The 18,291-nt window shown below is 42.0% G+C and overlaps 1 non-coding gene across 1 annotated transcript; it reads right to left on the bottom strand.

Moving 5' to 3' along the window:
• Positions 1-15,163: 15,163 nt before the first annotated feature.
• Positions 15,164-15,236, bottom strand: TRNAM-CAU (transfer RNA methionine (anticodon CAU)). Its single transcript has one exon. It is a non-coding gene; the product is annotated as a tRNA-Met (tRNA).
• Positions 15,237-18,291: the final 3,055 nt, after the last annotated feature.

The raw sequence follows: 18,291 nt of genomic DNA, 5'->3' as shown, positions 1-18,291 counted from the left end.
TATCACTGATTTCAACAGGGCTCTTTCTTAGATGACTCTCCGGTAAGCACGTGATTAATGCATTGCTTAATAGTACTTTCCTGTTTCCAGACATGAGCTCAACGCTGGTCCTATAACACCTCTATTCATCATTTCCACTCAGCATCTAATAGACATTTTGAAGCAAAATCAAGCTTCTTTACCCATTTGCCACCAAGGGGCTACTTCAATTAGCCAGAAAAGCAGCAGTACCCTTAAGGCAAATGTTCACAAACCTGGTTGCACATTAGAGGCCTCTGGGGAGCTTTAAGCAAATCTGGATGCCCAGACCCCAGCCTTAGAAATTCTGATTCTGATTCATGTGGTCTGGGGATTAGGCATTAGTGTGCGGGTGTGGGCATCTTTCTTTTTCTTCTCTTTCTTTTAATTAATAAACTTTATCTTTTTAGAACAGTTTCAGGCTTACAGAAAAACTGATGCTGGTCCAGCTGGGAACCCGGAGTCCCCATATACCCATTCACAAATACCATATAGAAAATATATGTATATATATTTAATGACCTGAGTGATTCAAATGTGCAGGCCGAGCTAAGAATTCAGTTTCAGTGCAATCATTATCTACACAACTAGAATTCAACAGCTTTGGGTAAAAATAATTTCTGATTGAACCACAGCCCAAACTGTTCCAGGTTTTCTCAACACTTGTCCCTAATGTAGCAGCCCAAGCTTGAGAGTGGATTGGCGTTCATTCAAAGGAAGATGACTCTGTTCACCATCGTGATTTATGCCTTATGCATAATGAATGGCCTTATTGATTATTAGAGGCCTTGGAGGGTTCTCTTCCTTGTTAGATTAAAAAGAATATAAATAGAAATAATACAAGTTGGGGCAATCTAGAACTCTTTGAAATGGTTGATGAGTTGCAGTACTTAAGGAAAATTAACATAAAGTGTCACTGATTTCAACAGGGCTCTTTCTTAGATGACTCTCCGGTAAGCACGTGATTAATGCATTGCTTAATAGCACTTTCCTATTTCCAGACATGAGCTCAACGCTGGTCCTATAACACCTCTATTCATCATTTCCACTCAGCATCTAATAGACATTTTGAAGCAAAATCAAACTCCTACTCCTAAAAAGGAGTTATTTGAGTATTTTTGATATTAGTGGTCTTGCTGTAAAGATAACTAAGTAGAACAAAGGAAGTTATCTATTTGATAGAGAATAGAAAATATGGGGGGGAAATGTGTTTTTTCATAGTACCTGAAAGAGAGCTACACACGGAAGCAAGTGTTTTGGGTCCACAACCATTATTCATTAAACAAATATTTATCAAGCATTTACTATGTTTCAGGTTCTAGGTGCTGTGGAAAAACAATAAACCAAGTAGGGCAATAATGCTGCTCTTATAGTATTTATATTCTGGTGGCATATTAGAATATGTACTCTCCCACTTAGGCAAATGCCGTTGGAATTGTCTAACAACAGTTGGATACCTCTGGAAACGTGAAATATTATGTAAATTGTAAACATTATTGACATCGCCACGGCTTTTCATTAGACTGGCAACAAGATAAAATGAAACTCTAAAATTCACTATGAAATACACTTAATTACTGAATTTTGACTTGAGAGAAAGTTAATGCACTTTGATACCAGTGTGTTATAACAATTGGATTGTTGAAGTATAAATCATAAATCATATGTAAAATATAGAGAAGAAATGAATTCAGGGTGTCTGGGTGGCTTGGTCGGTTGATTTCTGCTCAGGTCATGATCTCAGGGTCGTGGGATCGAGCCCCGCATCGGGCTCCATGCTCAGCACAGAGTCTGCTTCTCCCTCTCCCTCTGTTCCCCTCCCTGCTTGCGTATGCTCTCTCTCTCAATCTTTCATAAATAAATAAAATCTTTTTAAAAAAAGAAAAGAAAAGAACTGAAGTTCTTTCATAAGGTTAACAACTTATGGGTATGTTGGGTCTATTTCAGTTGATAGACATGTTTTAGAATTTTGTTAGGAGGAAATGGTATCTTTAACGAAGGGCACTGGTTCTATCAATTAGCTTATGGTGTATAACAAGCTTCTCTGAAATGAAGTACCTTAAAACAACACAATTTAGCTTTTGTTTAGCTCATGATTCTGTGAGTCACCTGGGAGTTTTTTCTGGACTGGCTTAGCTGAGCTCTGTTGGGGCCTCTCAGGTGCTACGGCCAACTGATGAGATGGCCTTGCTCACTGATGGCTGGTCTAGCGCCCCCTAGCTGGGATGGCTCATCTCTTCTCCATGTGGCCTCTCATCCTCCAGTCTCCTGGTCTCCTTCACATGGTGAGAGCAAGGCCCAATGCTCAACTAGTTTTAAGTCTGTGATTGTGTCACATTTGCTATTGTCCCCTTGACAAAAGCAACTCACACGGCCAAGCCTAGAGTCAGTCTCAAGGGCAGAGATGGAAATTATAGTGACATTTGTGCAAATGATTCATTCCACTATCCCATTGCTAGATATGGGTTTTTAGGTGAGACTCCTAGAAACTGCTATTTTCTGAGAAGTTCCCCCTTTGATCATGGGCCCCGTGTACACTCAGCTCTAACTGTTCACAGTGAATACAGCCCAGGGAAGACGGCACCTTGCTGCATCACTCCACATAGTCTGGGATCTGGAGATGCACACTTCATCCCCTGGACCGTACTAGGTTCCACCTCTGGGAACCATGCTTTCCTATCCTAAAACAGCTTCATAAATTTCATATACACCCCTAATTTCCGCACAGACCACACCTCTGCATCTTTAAGAGAAGAGAAAGGTGTTTGTGATAGTGCTATGAATATCTCTCTCCCAGGACTCAAACTCAAACGATCTGCCTCTTCCTTAAGCCAAAAGTATCAGGTGAACACCTAACCGCGTGTAGGGGATTGGAGACCTGGAATTCACAGGGACCGGGTCAAGAAAGAGGCTCAGGAAAGAGAGAATATACCTCTTGGGGGGACTCAGATTGGACTCCCCCTCAGAGATGAGAAAAAGTGCAACAAGAGAAGAAAACCGGAAGAGTGTCTTCCAGCATCTGTACGTCCTTATTTAGAGTCTGATAAAATTCATTAAAAATTTTGTTTCAACAAGATCAGCCAGGAGTTCAATACTCTACTGCATATTTGAAAGTTGCGAAGAGAGATCTTAAAAGTTCTCATCGCAAGAAAGAAAAATTTGTAACTATGTGTTGTACCAAATGTGTGGATGTTCACTAAACTTAATGAGGTAATCAATTTATAGTATATACATGTATCAAGTCATTATGTCGTATACTATGTTGTACATTATGTTGTACACCTAAAACTAATACAATGTGTCCATTATATCTCAGAAAAAAAAAGATTAGCCTTGTGTTGATGATTGTTTAAGCAGATGATAGTTACATAGAGGTTTATTGTACTATCCCCTCTACTTTCGTCCATGTTGTAAATTTCCCCCTAAAAAATTATTTTGTTTGTTTGGAAAAAAAAATTTTGTTTCAAGTTTGAATATAATTGCCATGAGTAACTCCCCGTCCTGGTACAAGCGGTAGGATAGTCCAGTGGTTAGGCACGCAGGCTTCCACCACGGACTACCTGTGTGACCTTGAACGAGTTAGCCTAGGTAAGCCTCACTTTCTCCCTCTGTTGTGGCCAGTGTTGTCCAGAGAAACAGAACCAATAGATAGAGATTGAGATGGAGATCGATTTTAAGGAACTGGCTCACAGAATTGCAGGGCCTAGAAAGTCTGAAACCATAGGACAAGCTGGGGGGCCAGAAATTCTGATAGTCGATGTTGCAGTGTGGACTTAGAGCGCCAGAGAGCAGCGGGCTGGAAACTCAGGCAGGGTTTCTATGTTGCGTTCCTGAGGATAATTCCTACTCCAGGGCGGGGGCTCAGACTTTGCTGTAGATGCCTTCAAATGATTGGACGAGGCCCACCCAAATTATGGAGCATAATCTGCTTTACTCAAAGTGTACTAATTTAAGGGTTACTCATCTCTAAAAAATACCTTCACAGCAATATCTAGATGAGTGTTTGGGCGAACAATGGGCACCATAGCCTGTGCTAAGCTGACACATAAAATTAACTATCACACTATCCATTAAAGGGAAACAAATAGTATATACGTCATAGAATTGTAACACAATGAAGCATACCAAGCAGGGAGAATGGCTCCCAGCATTCATCTTGGCTGTCATTTTTCTTCCCATGCCCTACAGAAGTAGTAACGGCTGGTCACCCACATACATTGGGGCTATCTAGTTTGGGGAAGGGGTGAGCAGAAGGTTGGGTGGATTTATGGCAGGTAAGTGGTTTTATCCCTTAAAGAACCAGAGTGGGGCATTGGGGGTTAGTTTTAAATTGATGTTTGTTTTCAAAAGAAAAGGAATTTAAAAAGAGCTCTGATCCTTTAAGACTGAACAATTGCTTTAGAGACCCATCACCTAGCAACAGGAAGATAATACCTTCTCTCCTCCAACAGGTAAACCTCTGGCTTATCTAATTGAAATTTCAGGCTTCCTGCCACACTCCTGAAAAACTATCACTTTAAAGGGATCAAACTGTACGCCAAACAGAGTCAAATTTGAATGTGCGAGTTTCCAAATGGCAGGCTAATGAGATTTTCATTGGGAGAAGAGATGTGAAGCTCTGCAGCTCATAATTTAAGTAGCTTTGTTCCACTGGCATTCATTGAATTTCACAAAAAGACTGCAGTAAAATTCCTTTTTTGACTCCTGTCTGGGGATCAAAGATAAGTGTTAGAAGCAGAAACAAAGGGTAAATTGTAAGAAAATAAAGAATTATCTAGACTTTTCACCAGGTTGAGTTATCTTTTATTCTTCCCTCCCTGTTCCCTGGCCCCCCCTTCCCATGTTCGTTACAAATGCTCTCCATTCGACTTCTGAAATGACTGCTCATTCCATGCTTTTCCACTCCACTGACATTGCCCTTGACAGTACCCCTGATCGATCTCCCTGACCAAACTGTCTAATCTATTCTTGACACCATTGAGCAGTTTATTTCTTTTAAGACACAGCCTTTCCACATTCTATTCTCTGCTCAAAAGTTTCAATAGCTACTCTTGCTTTCTTTTCAACAAAATTCAAACTCCTTTGCTTGGCATTTAAGACCTTCTGTGATATAACCTCAATTTCTTTCCAAGATTATTTCCATATTTCTATGCACCAGTTCTAGCCAAACCCAAATTTCTGGTCCTGAGCCTTTTTAACTCCACATCACTATTTACACTAGCACCTCCTCAAATGCCCTCTCCTTGAATCCCAGTAATTCACCTAGGCCCAGGCATGCCAATTCTTCCAAGAAGCCTTCCTTGATTTCCCTCTGCCCAAGTAGTAATAGATTCTCACCTTTCAGTGCACCTCTCTTGTGATATTTATCACATTTAGAGAAGTCAGTAGGGTGTAGTAGTTAAGTGTACAACTTTGGAGGCAGAGAACCGTGTTGGAGGCCCAGCTCTGCTACTTCTTATCTGTGTTACCTTGGACAAATTGCTTACCTTCTGGGAATCACAGCTTACGTTTGTCTTTTTGAAAAATGAGATAGCCAGTGGTTGTGAAAGTTAAATAAGTTAAATCATGGAACGTGCCTGGCATGTAGCTGACAGTCAGTAAATATTAACTCTTATTTTCTAAAAATCACATTTAACCTTTTTTATAGTCTATATAGTCCCCATCTCATTCCTCCATTGTGAAATCCTTTGGGGGTAGAATCTAGATCATAAACCCACCTGGTTCCTCTCCCCACTGTGCTTGCCATATATTAATATTCGAAAAAAATTGCTCATGGTGGCCTTCCCTGGGTACCCTATCTAAAATGCCCTGCCACCCCACCCCAGTCACATGATATATCTCTTCACTGGGCCTTATTTTGACATGACACTAATTCTCATCTGAGTTACAGTATATGCCTATTGCTTTTGTCAGACATATATTTCATTGTCTATCTCCCCCACAAAAATACACTTTCAGAAAGACAAGGACTTTTGTGTGTTTTGATTATTGCTGAATCCCAGCACCTGGGTCAGTGTGCATAGCGGACATTTAACAAATATTTGCTGAACACATGAATGAATGAGGATCTCCTTTCTCTCTCTCTCTCTCTCTCTTTTTTTCCCTGAGTTGTATCTCTAAATAAAGTGATGATGTTTATTGCCAATTCCCCAAAGCTAGGTTTACAGAGAACAATTGGAATATTAACCAGATGATTTTGGTATATATGTCAGGTGAAGAAACTCCAAATGTGATTGGAAATGTACGGTAGTGATGTCTAGTGCTTACCCATTTCTTCTCTGCCTCTCCTTTGGGGCATGTGAGGAGATCACGTCTCTGCTCCCCTTCCAGTCAGGCAGGACCATGTTCTGGAGCAGAAGTGAAGCACGTCACTCCAGGCCAAAGCCTTTAATTATCCCTGTGAGACCTTCTTCATCTGCCCCATCACCTGAGGAGGTCACATGTTCTAGGAGGTTCAGCTCCGGGATGGTGAGCCCTCTGTTCAGCCAGGATCCTGCAATGTTGCAGAGAGGGCACCTGTCTTAGACTGAATCACCTAGACCCACAAACAGCTTTGTAAGAGTGAGAAATAAGCTGGGTGGGACTCAGCCATGAGACAAAGGGATTGTTTGTTACTATGCATAACCTAGCTACCCTGACTTGTATTAGGGTGGATGGTATGAAGAGCCAGAAGGAGAGTCTTGGTATTTACCAACAAATCTATCAATGCAAAATAGTCGTTCACCTGAAATATTAAGTAACTCACAACATAGTTTATTTCAGTGATCGTGGAAATGTCTTCTTATCTTCCTTGATTATCCCTCATTCTTTGTAGATAAGGGGAATGTACCAACCTTTACTGGCCTTCAGTGGAGTCCTTGCTTTGCATGCTACTATATTTACCAAACCCTGTGCACCCAGAACGATATGGTCATGATTCTAACACGCACATGTTTCAGCTCACGCTGTACTATGCAAAGAAAGGACTGCCCGAATTTGACTTTATTAGAAAGTACTGAACTATAAAGGGACAACACTTTGAAACTCAATTTCCTGACAGTTTCCTTTGGTTTTCTTTTTTTCTTTGAAGATCCAGAATGTTTTTCCTATAAATTACTGTGACTTCTCATTAACAATGAACTTCACACACTCCATCTTAACATTGCTGATTGTCATGGTCTTCTCTCTTCATACCCAAACCACTGTTTCTCCTATCACATAAGTAATACCGGTTACTGAGTTATGATAATTAATTCATCATCGATTCACTCAAGATATAGCAGAATGAACTTAAAAACAAATAGCTGCCATCTTTTATAAAAATACCCTGACTCTCTGAGGGACAGCCTCCTTGTACAAAAATAATAAGACCAACCCAGGAGCCATGAATTCTTCCCCAGGACTAAGGGATGAATTTGCATGGGTCCGTCACTCTTTCTGCCCTTTGAGCAAGAACAGCTATTGGTCAGAGGATGAGATATGGCCCATGTACCCAGGATGGGACAAGTGGATTGACTTTCCAAGGGATGAAGTCCATGTCGTTGGCTGCTAATTAGCACAGTTCTCTAAACAGCTGAACTCATGAGTCATCTGAGTTCTTAAAGAGGTTCCCAAACCTATTGATTCATTACTGACACCAACCCAACCCATGCTGGTGCTAGGAAAATCAGATGTTTTGCGGTGTAGTCTATGAACTGGAGGGTCTTACAATCTAGTTTGGGTCATGAGTGACTGAGTCTTCTAAAGCAGAAATAGAGAGTAGTGCAAAATAATTACATTTGCTGTTTCAGAAAGTCTAGAACTTTCTGTCATGTCCATATTACATTATAAAAGATAATCCGTGATGAGGGCCAAGAATAGTGTAGGCACAGTAAGAGCTATAGGAATGAAGAGCTGCCAAGGGAGGGGATTGGAGGTCTAGGCAGTTTTATTGAGGAGATGAGATAAAGGGCAGGTAAGACTTGCATCTGAGATAGGAACTCAAATGCCCAGGGGGCCAAGCTGAAAACGGGAGTGAGTGAGAGCAGTTTGGGCTGGAAGTGCCAGGGGCCCATGCCCAGGCTAGACTGGACATCCACCACCCCTCTGCTGCGCACGAGCCTGGGGCCCCGTTACCGGGCCTTTCAGATGTTTCCAGAAAACTTAGAAATCCATATTTGTAAGAAATGGCCAGATCTTAAAATATTGGCAACTCAGATAAACACGATCGCAGGTCAAATAAAACAGTTTCTGGCAGGATTGGACTACTGCCTTGCAACTCTTGCCCCAGGACACCCAAGCGGGAGGCTCAAGAAGGATTTTCTTCTGCTCTCGGCTGACCCCTCGCATTTCCAATGACTCTACTTCTGCTGTATGCAGAATAGAGTGAGCTCTGATTAAATAGATATGAGATATGGTGCATTGACTTTGCATAATTCCTTAATTTCGAGGAGGAAATTTATATCCCCCCACCCCCACATACACAATTTTGCTCTGTCAACAGTAATTGTCCTGAGCCACTGCCCCACTGGGGAGAGCTGCTGAAGAGGGGTTGGCCGTGATTCATTAAATTCTATTTGCTGAGAGCAAATGGCAGAGCCCTCAATCACGCTTCGCGCCTCTTCGGCGGCCTCCAGAGGAAGCCGCTGTCCGGGATTATAAAACTGCTATTTTACTTCTTTTTTTCTTTTTTTATTGTGGTAATATATACACGCTCTTTACCATTTTTAAGTGCACAGCTCAGGGGCATTAAGTACATTTACAATGTTGTGCAACTGCCGCCGCCATCCATTTCCAGAACTTTTTCATCATTCCAAACAGAAACTGTTTATTCATTAAACAATCACTCCCCGTTCCTCCCTCCCCACCAGCCCCTGGTAACCTCTATTCCACTTCCTGTCCCTGTGAGTTTGCCTACTCTGCGTACTTCATCTGAGGGAAATCACGCAAGCATTGTCCTTCTGGGTCTGGCCTATTTCATGACGCATGATGTTTTCAAGGTCCATCCGTGCTGTGGCAAAGATCCCGTGTACTTTTTATTTTGTTCATTTCCCCCATATTCCCTCACCACTTTCCTTATTTTGGTGGTAAATATATACAAAAAGGATAATACTTTGAGCATAAAAACCACCTAAGAATGCATCATTCAGAGCTTTAACTCTCTTAAAAAGAAAGGATCCTGATTTGTCCAAATCTCTGGCTTTCAGACTGTCTGGATTTGAATCCTGACCCCGCCATTAACTATTATATGGTTCTAGGAATGTTATTTAACCTTTCTGTGCCCTGGAATTCTCACATAAAAAAACCAGGAAAATAATAATTCATATATATGCTAATATCCAATGTTATAAAAACAGAAGGAGCATTCATACAGAGGAGTCTTAATAATTCAATTTTTTGGAAACATAACCAGGGACTGATTTTATATCTCTATGTGTATTCTAAAAATTTATTTAAATAAGTCCTTGTTAGTAAATGTGGCCTGTTGGCTAACCAGGTACTGCTCTGAGATCCAGGACTATTAGCTATAGGAGAAGAAGCTGCCACAGGGCCTTTGCACAGCTCCCTGTCCAGGGGTCCCATCCCCAACCATCATGCTAAAGTTTGGGAGCAGAGGACACCCCACACAACAGGATCACAGTGACCACTCTCAGTGGGGAAGCTGACCGAAATATTTTTAAGTTCTTTGAACGAAGGAAAAGAGAGAAGAAGGAACAGGGCAGGGGTGGGTGGAGAGGAGGGGTCTAATCCATTGAACAAGGCCATTCAGTGTAGGGGCAGAAATCCTGACATACCTTTTATCAGCCCCAACAGCATCCACTTTTTCAATAGCCAAGCACTGTTTGAGAAGTACCAGTGAGAGGAAAGATACAAGAGAGAATATTCTCTACGGATCATTTACACAAAGAAACTAAGTAGGATGCCTCCCTACAGGCAGATCACAATCAGCTAGGGGAGAGAGGTAGGTAAGCCAATGAGTTCTATGAGAGTGCCAAGCAGAAGAAAGGTAATAAGATACCGACTACCACAGAGGAGGGACTGACGAACTATCTCTCGGAGGGTCAGAGAAGCTTCCTGGCATATACGACATCAAGGCTAGGAAATTGAGTAGTTTCCCGGTCAGACCAGAAAGGTAGGGAGAGACAGTGGATGGAAAATTGCATTCAGGGAACATTTAAAATCCTTTAACACTGTTGGAGCTTAAAAATAAGCTGGGGAGGTAGGTAGGGGGAGGAACCAGGAGCCCTGTGTGTGATGCTAAGGGACGGGGACCCTGGTCTTATTGATGAGGTGGAGCCAGGAAAGGGTTTAATCAGGAGCGGGGCATCTCAGAGATCTGTGGTTTCTGAAAGAACACACTAGCATTGGTGAAGAAGACACAAAGTGGGTAGTAGAAGATAAAGCAGAAGGCAGGGACATCAGCCAACAGTTGATTGGAGTTTCCTGATGAGCATCGAAACCAGGACAGTGGCCGTAAGAATGTAGAAGAAAAATAAACAAACTCGATGCTTCTTTTATTGTTTTTTAGTCTTTTTTTCCCCAAGAGATTTAATTTTTTTAAGTTATCTCTACATCCAACATGAGGTTTGAACTGATGACGCTGAGATCAAGAGTCACATGCCCCACCAGCTGAGCCAGCCAGGTGCCCTTAATTTTTTAGTCTTTATAGCCATTCATTTGACAGGTATTTAATGAGCATTCACTGTTAACCGAAGCATTTCATTAATACATGCTATATTTTTAAGTTTTTTGAAGCATTTTCACAAGCGTCGTTACCGTGTTTGAGCCCCAGAGCAACTGTGCAAGGTAGTAAGTTCCATCATCCCCATTTTACAGATGCAGAAACTGAGGTCCAGAGAGGTGAACTGATTTTTCGCAAGGTTACACAGAGAACTAGCTGCAAAGCCTGAGCTGGGACCCAAACTTTACCTGGAGCCAGGTGTCCTCTCTGCCCCCACCCCATGACATCAACAGCTCAAAACTATTTCCCTGTTTACGCATCCCCAGAAAATGAAAGGCTGCTTGGCAATAGGTTATTGGTCGAGGGAATGGAAAATTTCAAAGAAAGCCAAAACTTTTAGTGAACTATAGAATTCGTGGAGTTACTGATCTAGATACAAGTGGCCCAGCAAATGAGAAGGAATGCAGGGCTGTTTTTGGTTTGTTTTTTAAACAAGCGGAGAGTCCACTTATCCATACACACAGCTCTGGCTCAGTTAATAACCAAGGTTTCTGGGTGCCTGATAGGATGCCTGGGCCTCCTTCCTGCTGTGGGGGTAAAATCTATAAAATCTCTGCGTTAGATGGAAAGGCGGGTGGGGCTGTGAAGATCTGTCTTGGTCACGAAGGAAAAGCAAAAAGCACTGGGTGAGGCTTTAATTTGCTTTCAGGCTTCTCTACCATCTGCGGATGCTGGGAGGTGAGCCTTGTGTGGCCCATCAGCGCACACGGATTCTGTGTGGTGTCTCCGTTCGCCTGCGTCCCCAACAGGAGTGCCTTCAGAAAGCCAAAGTCACCACTTCGACCTCTTGCTAAGTTGGTCATGTATTTGTGGCTCCCAGACCTGTTTGTTGAAAAACATTTTCCATTCAGAGTTCAATCTGGCTGATTCCGCCACCGTATTTATATGCTTGGGTCTGTGTTTTATCGCAGTAAAAAGAGATTAGTCCTGCTGTAAAAATTTTTTTCTATTTAGAGGGCACTTTGGGCTGAGAGGCCCATTCAAAGCCACAATGTGTTGATGCTGCTTCTTTAAAATCAGCCACTTTCTCACATCAAACTCTGTAAAAATGACAGATGGGCTCTGGGCACAACCCCCACAATCACCACAATCTGTAGAGAGAACAGCCTTAAGGAAGGCCATGTTGGCAATCTTTTCCTGAACCCCCGTGAGAGAGGTTGCCCACACCTCAAGTTTGGACCCAAATTAGAGTCAACCCAATTCGTGGGGAAAGATTGGCTGGAGAAAAAGCAGAAATCACCTTAGAAATGACCAAGAAAAGTGAATGTCAAGTTTATTTCTTCCAGTAGGACTCCTTTTACCAGACAGAAACCAATGACAGACTGGTCGACACTGCCACAATCGTCCCCTTGCCTTCCCCTGGCAGCCCTATGGCTCCCAGGGAACATTCTCTGAAAACTTCTATGCAGGCCAACTTTCTCATTTTTTTGGATAAGAATACGGAGGTCTAGAGAGATGAGGTGACCTGCTCAAAGGCTGACAGCAAGCGGCAGGGACAATGTGGTGTCCGACGGGTCTCTTCAGCTGAGGAGGGAATCAAGGGAGCAACCCAAACAGCATTCTGGATCCTCTTTGATCATGTCACTGTTCGTGCTTTTCTCCTGAGTGGGAAACTTAGGAGGTCTTCAATTTTGGTTCTTCAGTGTGCTCCTTCCTGACCTTCCCTTGGGGGGACCAGCATCTTTCTTTTTTTTGCCTTGAACCTGGGTTGAAACTCCATGACCTTTTGAGGACATGCAGAATCATCCACCCAGAACCTTCCCCTTTGTGAATCGAAAAATAGACCTCCAGGGGACAAAGCCCAGGCCTTTGCCTAATGGCTGGGGGGCACCTCCCCCACTTCTGGGTCCCCCCCACTGCCCCGCAAGGGGCCCCTCTCTGCCCACCTTCACCCAGGAACCTCTTTCTTCTTGTCGTATTTGTGAAAGAAAAGAAAGAAAGAAAGAAAGAAAGAAAAAAGAAAAAAAAAAGAAAAGCAACAATGTGAACATAAAATGTCAAGATCCAAGAAAACTGAAAGACCAACCTGCTTAACCAAGCATTTCTGGAAGGGAAGAATCCTTTTGACTAATGTTTCAGACGGTTTGCTCACTGTCCATTTATCACCAGTTCTTGTTTGCCAGTCCCAAGCAGATCATTTATATGTGCCCAGAATCCCTAGGTAATGGGCATGCTGTAAAAATAAATAGAATAAATAAATTAGTTCTTGAGCTCCTCAAATAAATCCAGTTGAATTAAATGCACCTAAAGTCATTCAGTCTTGAAGAGCAAAGTGAAGACTGTAATGAAACAGACTTTTTGTTTGGGAAAAAGGGAAAAGAGGGAAAAAAACTTCACCCAAAGGCATGAAAAATTTTAAGAAACAAAGGGAGTCATATTTGCACAAAGAGTTAGTCATTGTTATTTTCTAGAGGCTTTGTCTCCCAATTGCCTTTTTCCATAGCCGCAATTTCACCTTACATTTCTAGAACCTTCCACTGAAATTTGAATGCAGGTCTTTTCCAAAGTGGAGTCAGTGACAGTTACCTGACAGTTACTATATATGCCCAAAGAAAAGGTAAGATCATTTACTTCAAAAAATGACCCCTCCAAAAGGAGAAAGTAGTCCAAATTTTCACATCCTTATTGTCTTTCCTGTTATGAGGTTTATATATTTTGAATAACAAAGCTCTACTGGATTCGGCACATGGACTAGAAACGCACATGCCCACACACAGGCAGGCAGGCACAGTCCTTGGATGAGACCTCACAGCATACCAGGCGCTGTTCTAAGTCCTTTATTGCATTAAATGTTTTAACCCTCACAACAACCCTATAAATCATGTACTATTATGATCATCTCCATTGTAAAATGAGGAAATTGCTAGTTTTATTTTTTTTTAGTGTTTTTAAAATATTTTATTTATTTATTTGACAGAGAGAGACACAGCAAGAGAGGGAACACAAGCAGGGGGAGTGGGAGAGGGAGAAGCAGGCTCCCCGCCGAGCGGGGCGCCCAATGCAAGACTCGATCCCAGGACCCTGGGATCATGACCTGAGCAGAAGGCAGACGCTTAACAACTGAGCCACCCAGGTGCCCCTAGTTTTAAATTTGTATAGAGGTCACCTGATAGAATTTTTTTTTTAAAAGGCACCTAAGATTTAAAATATATTGTACAATTAAGGTAAATTATATTTAAAGCAGACATTTGATATCTATGCCTATAAAAGTTTATATATTCAAGTTGACCTAAGCTGCATTTTTTTTAAGAACTTCTCACTGGAAAGATAAGGTATCACCTTATAATTTGGATTATTTTCTACTTGAGCACACTCAGTGTTTCCTGAGCACCTACTGTGTGCAGAGCACACACTGTGTGCAACTGTTGGGGAAACCGACATGTATCTGGCGCCACCTTAAATCCAGGGCAGTCAGTACTCATCACCCTCACACACACTCACCGATGCACACTCATGCTCACACCTGCACTCTCACACACCGATGCACACTCATGCTCACACATCCATGCTCACGCTCACATACTTACCCACACTCACACTCATGCTCACATACTTACACACACCCATACATCCATGCTCACGCTCATCTATTCACACTCACACAGTCACACTCACACATATCCCCCCTTGCTCCTCCCAGAGCCGGGACCAGGCCGAGGCAGCGGATGCCTCTCAGAGTGAGCGCCTCCCTACGTGTCCCACCCCAGCAGCCTCACCTGTCTCCCCCGACTCCCGGCCCTGCCCTCTCCCTCCTCACACACACACACCACACACCATAATTAAAGACAACAAAATCAAGCGCTGTCCTGTGTGCCAATGGGCTACGGGGAACGCACAACATCTGTAGATGGTCAAGTGAGAGGGCTGGAATAGACGTGACATCAGTTCATTCTGATTAACAAGTGAAGTCACCAAGGCAGTCAGCCTCAAGCATGAACATTTTAAGGAAGAGAAAATGACTGTATTGTAGGAAGACAGCTGAACAGGAGCAGCTCATTAAAATGAGCTTGATGGGCAGGAAAGAGAAAGCAAACTATTCCCCACAGCAGTAGCAAGAATCTAAGTGCGGAAAGTGATGAGATTTGCAAAGAAGAGAATCCCAGCCCCCTTGGGCATTCCAAAACCCGCAGTGCATCCGAACCTGACCGTGCTGAGCCATCCCAGCAGACGAAATGACTCATACCCTCATTCATTCAGCAAATACTCACCGAGCCTCCATCACTCCTCTGAGTGCTCGGGGGTGCAGTGCTGAGTGTCAGGCACAGATAGGTCTATCAGGATAAATCCAGGGCAGGACTAACCCGATCCCCTCTCTCAGTGGTACCGTGTTCAAATTCTCTTATAGGAAGTCTTTTCCCAGGTAGTCGCACATCCACTAATTCTACTTCTCCAAAATTTACATATTCAATCCTTTTTTTTTAAGATTTTATTTTTAAGTAATCTCTACACCCAACGTGGGGCTTGAACTCACAACCCCGAGATCATGAGTCACATGCTCTACTGACTGAGCCAGCCAGGCATCCTATCCTCTTTTTTTTTTTTAAAGCAGAACACCATGTTTCAGAACGATATAAACTGAAGTCATTCTGAAATTAATAATGGTTTCCATAGAAATAAAAGCCACCAAGTATTTGCTTTGGAAAAGGCTAGAGGAGCTGGGCTGAAATTTGAGGAAGTGCAAAGCTTCTACTTTGGAATGAATGTTACCCTTCTGATGGCTGGGGGATGAGGCACATTAGAATCGGGTAAAATCAGGACCATTTCTTGGTTGTCTGACATAAAGCTAGGAAGGAGGTGTGATTTGTCCTAAATGGTGGGGGTGGGGGATGTAATTTAACAGGGAACTTAACTGTGCAGTGGGGCCAATTGTGTTTAAAGTTTATATAAACTGATAGAAATTTATAGAAGCATAGATAGCCCTTACATTGCTTATGCATTGAGTATATTGAAAGTAATTATTACATGGACACCTGGGTGGCTCAGTCGGTTAAGCATCCGACTCTTGATTTTGGCTCGGATTCATGATCTCAGGGTAGTGAGATGGAGCCCTGCATCAGGCTCCATGTTCAGCAGGGAGTCTGCTTGAGATTTCCTCTCTCCCTTTCCCTCTGCACACCACAGCCCCTTCCCCCGCCATGCTCGAGCATGCGTACACATGGGTGTGTGCTTTCTAAATAAAATCTTTTTTTTTTTAAAGATTTTATTTATTTATTTGACAGAAAGAGACACAGCGAGAGAGGGAACACAAGCAGGGGGGGTGAGGGAGGGAGAAGCAGGCTTCCCACCGAGCAGGGAGCCCGATGCGGGGCTCGATCCCAGGACCCTGCGATCATGACCCCAGCCGAAGGCAGACGCCTAACGACTGAGCCACCCAGGCGCCCCTCTAAATATAATCTTTTTTAAAAAAGTAATTATTACAACTATTGATTTTATTCCACGAAATTTGTATTTCTATTAAAATGATTTTCTATGAAATAAAATAATTTTTTAATTTATGTGTTTTGCATATATTCATAAATTCCTTTATTTGTTTGCCTAATCCTCTATGTAGTGGTTCTCAAAGTATGGCCCTCAGCCCATGGCAGGGCCAGCGAATCTTCCTAATGGGTTGCCCTTGACAATCCTAAAACTTTTTCTTAATTTGAATGAGATCAACCCATTAATAACTGTCTATATATGTTTTGCTACATTTGGTATTTTTAAACTAAAATCAGTGCTTTTTAGACTTTGGAGAATGTAGGCATGGCTCCAATTCAGTATTTTACTAACACTGCAAGGTTCCAGTTACATGTGTGCATATGCAAGTAATTGGATTCCTACAATCTGGGGGAAGGATACATATTAATTATCAGTACTGCCTTGAATAATCATGTTTTTTAATTGCCGCTCTTCTGCTTCTTAACAGCAAATTATTGTTAGTTTTGTTCATCATTATCAATTTAGTTTGTTGTGAGTTGTTTTGAACCCCATAGCATATAGTAATGAATATTTATGAATTTTTAGGCTATAATTTTCCAAAATTACTCTGGTATGTATGCACTGTGTTCAAGTATGAATCATCCATTCCCTTATTACTAAAGCAGATGTATACATATTTCCCCCATAATTTGTTAATATGAGAACATTTCATCAGTAATGTGTGCAGTGCATGGAATTTTAGCTTGCAAATTACAATATAACATGAAAGTAAATCTAATAAAAGTATTGGGTTATTTTACATTTACATGTTATTGTCTTAAAAAGCAAACATGAGTAATGGTTTAATCTTATTACATAAAAAGTAAGCACTGCATATATATATATATATATTTTTTTTTTTTTTTGGCCATATTTTGATTATCTGGAGCAAGACAAAATTGTGAATCATTATTCAAGGTCAATAGTCTCCAAACTGTTTTACCAGATGTTAATAGGTGTTCTGCAAACAATGAATTCTTTACTCACATAAATTGGGAGGGAGTGATATGTATTATGTTTCCTTTTTCCAGATTTGCAAGGCCCTTTAGCATACTGTGATGGTTAATTTTATGTGTCAACTGGGATAGGCCATGATGCCTAGATATTTGGTCAAACACTGGCCTGGATGTTGCTGTGAAGGTATTTTGTAGATGAGATTAACAGTTAAATCAGTGGACTTTGAATAAAGCTCATTGTTTTCCCTAATGTGGGTGGGTCTATTCACTAAGTTGAAGACCTTAAGAGAAAAAATAGTGACCTCCGAGGAAGAGGGAATTCTGCCAGCATTTGGTTTTGGACTCAAGCTGCAGCATCAACCCTTCTCTGGGTCTGCAGCCTACTGGCCTGCTCTGAAGATTGCCAACTGCTACAGGTACATGAGCCAGTTCCTTAAAATAGATAGATACATACCCTAATATGATAGATTTATACACATCTGTATATTCTCATGCATAAACATATAGTGTACACACACACATCCTATTGGTTCTGTTTCTCAAGAGGACATGCCACACATGTTAAAGGCTCTAGAAAGTTCTACAATTAAAAAAAAATCCCTGTTTAACCCAGTGCTTTCCCAGATTATTTAACCACAAAACCTTTTTCATATAATACCTACAACTATCACAAATACAGCTTGGGCAATGTTTTTCTCAAGACTTGACCTTAGAGCTGATCTGTAGCCTCTTGTCAGTAGCATCAGACTCTAAACCTGTTCAACTCAGAAACTAATAGCATAACTATTGGAACAAAAGTCTCCACCTGTCCTTTCCTTCCGCACAGGGCAGCGGCAGAGGGAAACTGCCATGTTTTGTGGGCGCAGCAAGGTGAAATAGTCACTGTGGGGTCGGTTCCACATACAGTGGTGTCTGATGAAAATAACTATTGGTGCAACAGACCCTGTAGCTGGGCTTTTGTAAAATGCTCTTTTGTGGATATTTCTGGGGACTGGCGAGTCGTCCTGAAATACCATCAATTACAGTGCGACGTGACATAAGGCGACGCATGAATGGCAGGGAGCCTGACCAGAAAAGCCAGTTCTGCCTCCATAAAAGGCATCATGCCTCCTCTGTCTTATTATCCCTTCTTACATGTGTTTTCACAAACGGTCCTCACTG

This window comes from Leptonychotes weddellii, chromosome 13, assembly GCF_054177405.1.
Source record: "Leptonychotes weddellii isolate Sample4059 chromosome 13, ASM5417740v2, whole genome shotgun sequence".
Lineage (NCBI taxonomy): Eukaryota > Metazoa > Chordata > Mammalia > Carnivora > Phocidae > Leptonychotes > Leptonychotes weddellii.
Note: the sequence above shows the minus strand (reverse complement) of the source record. Positions and strands in the feature narration are given on the sequence as shown.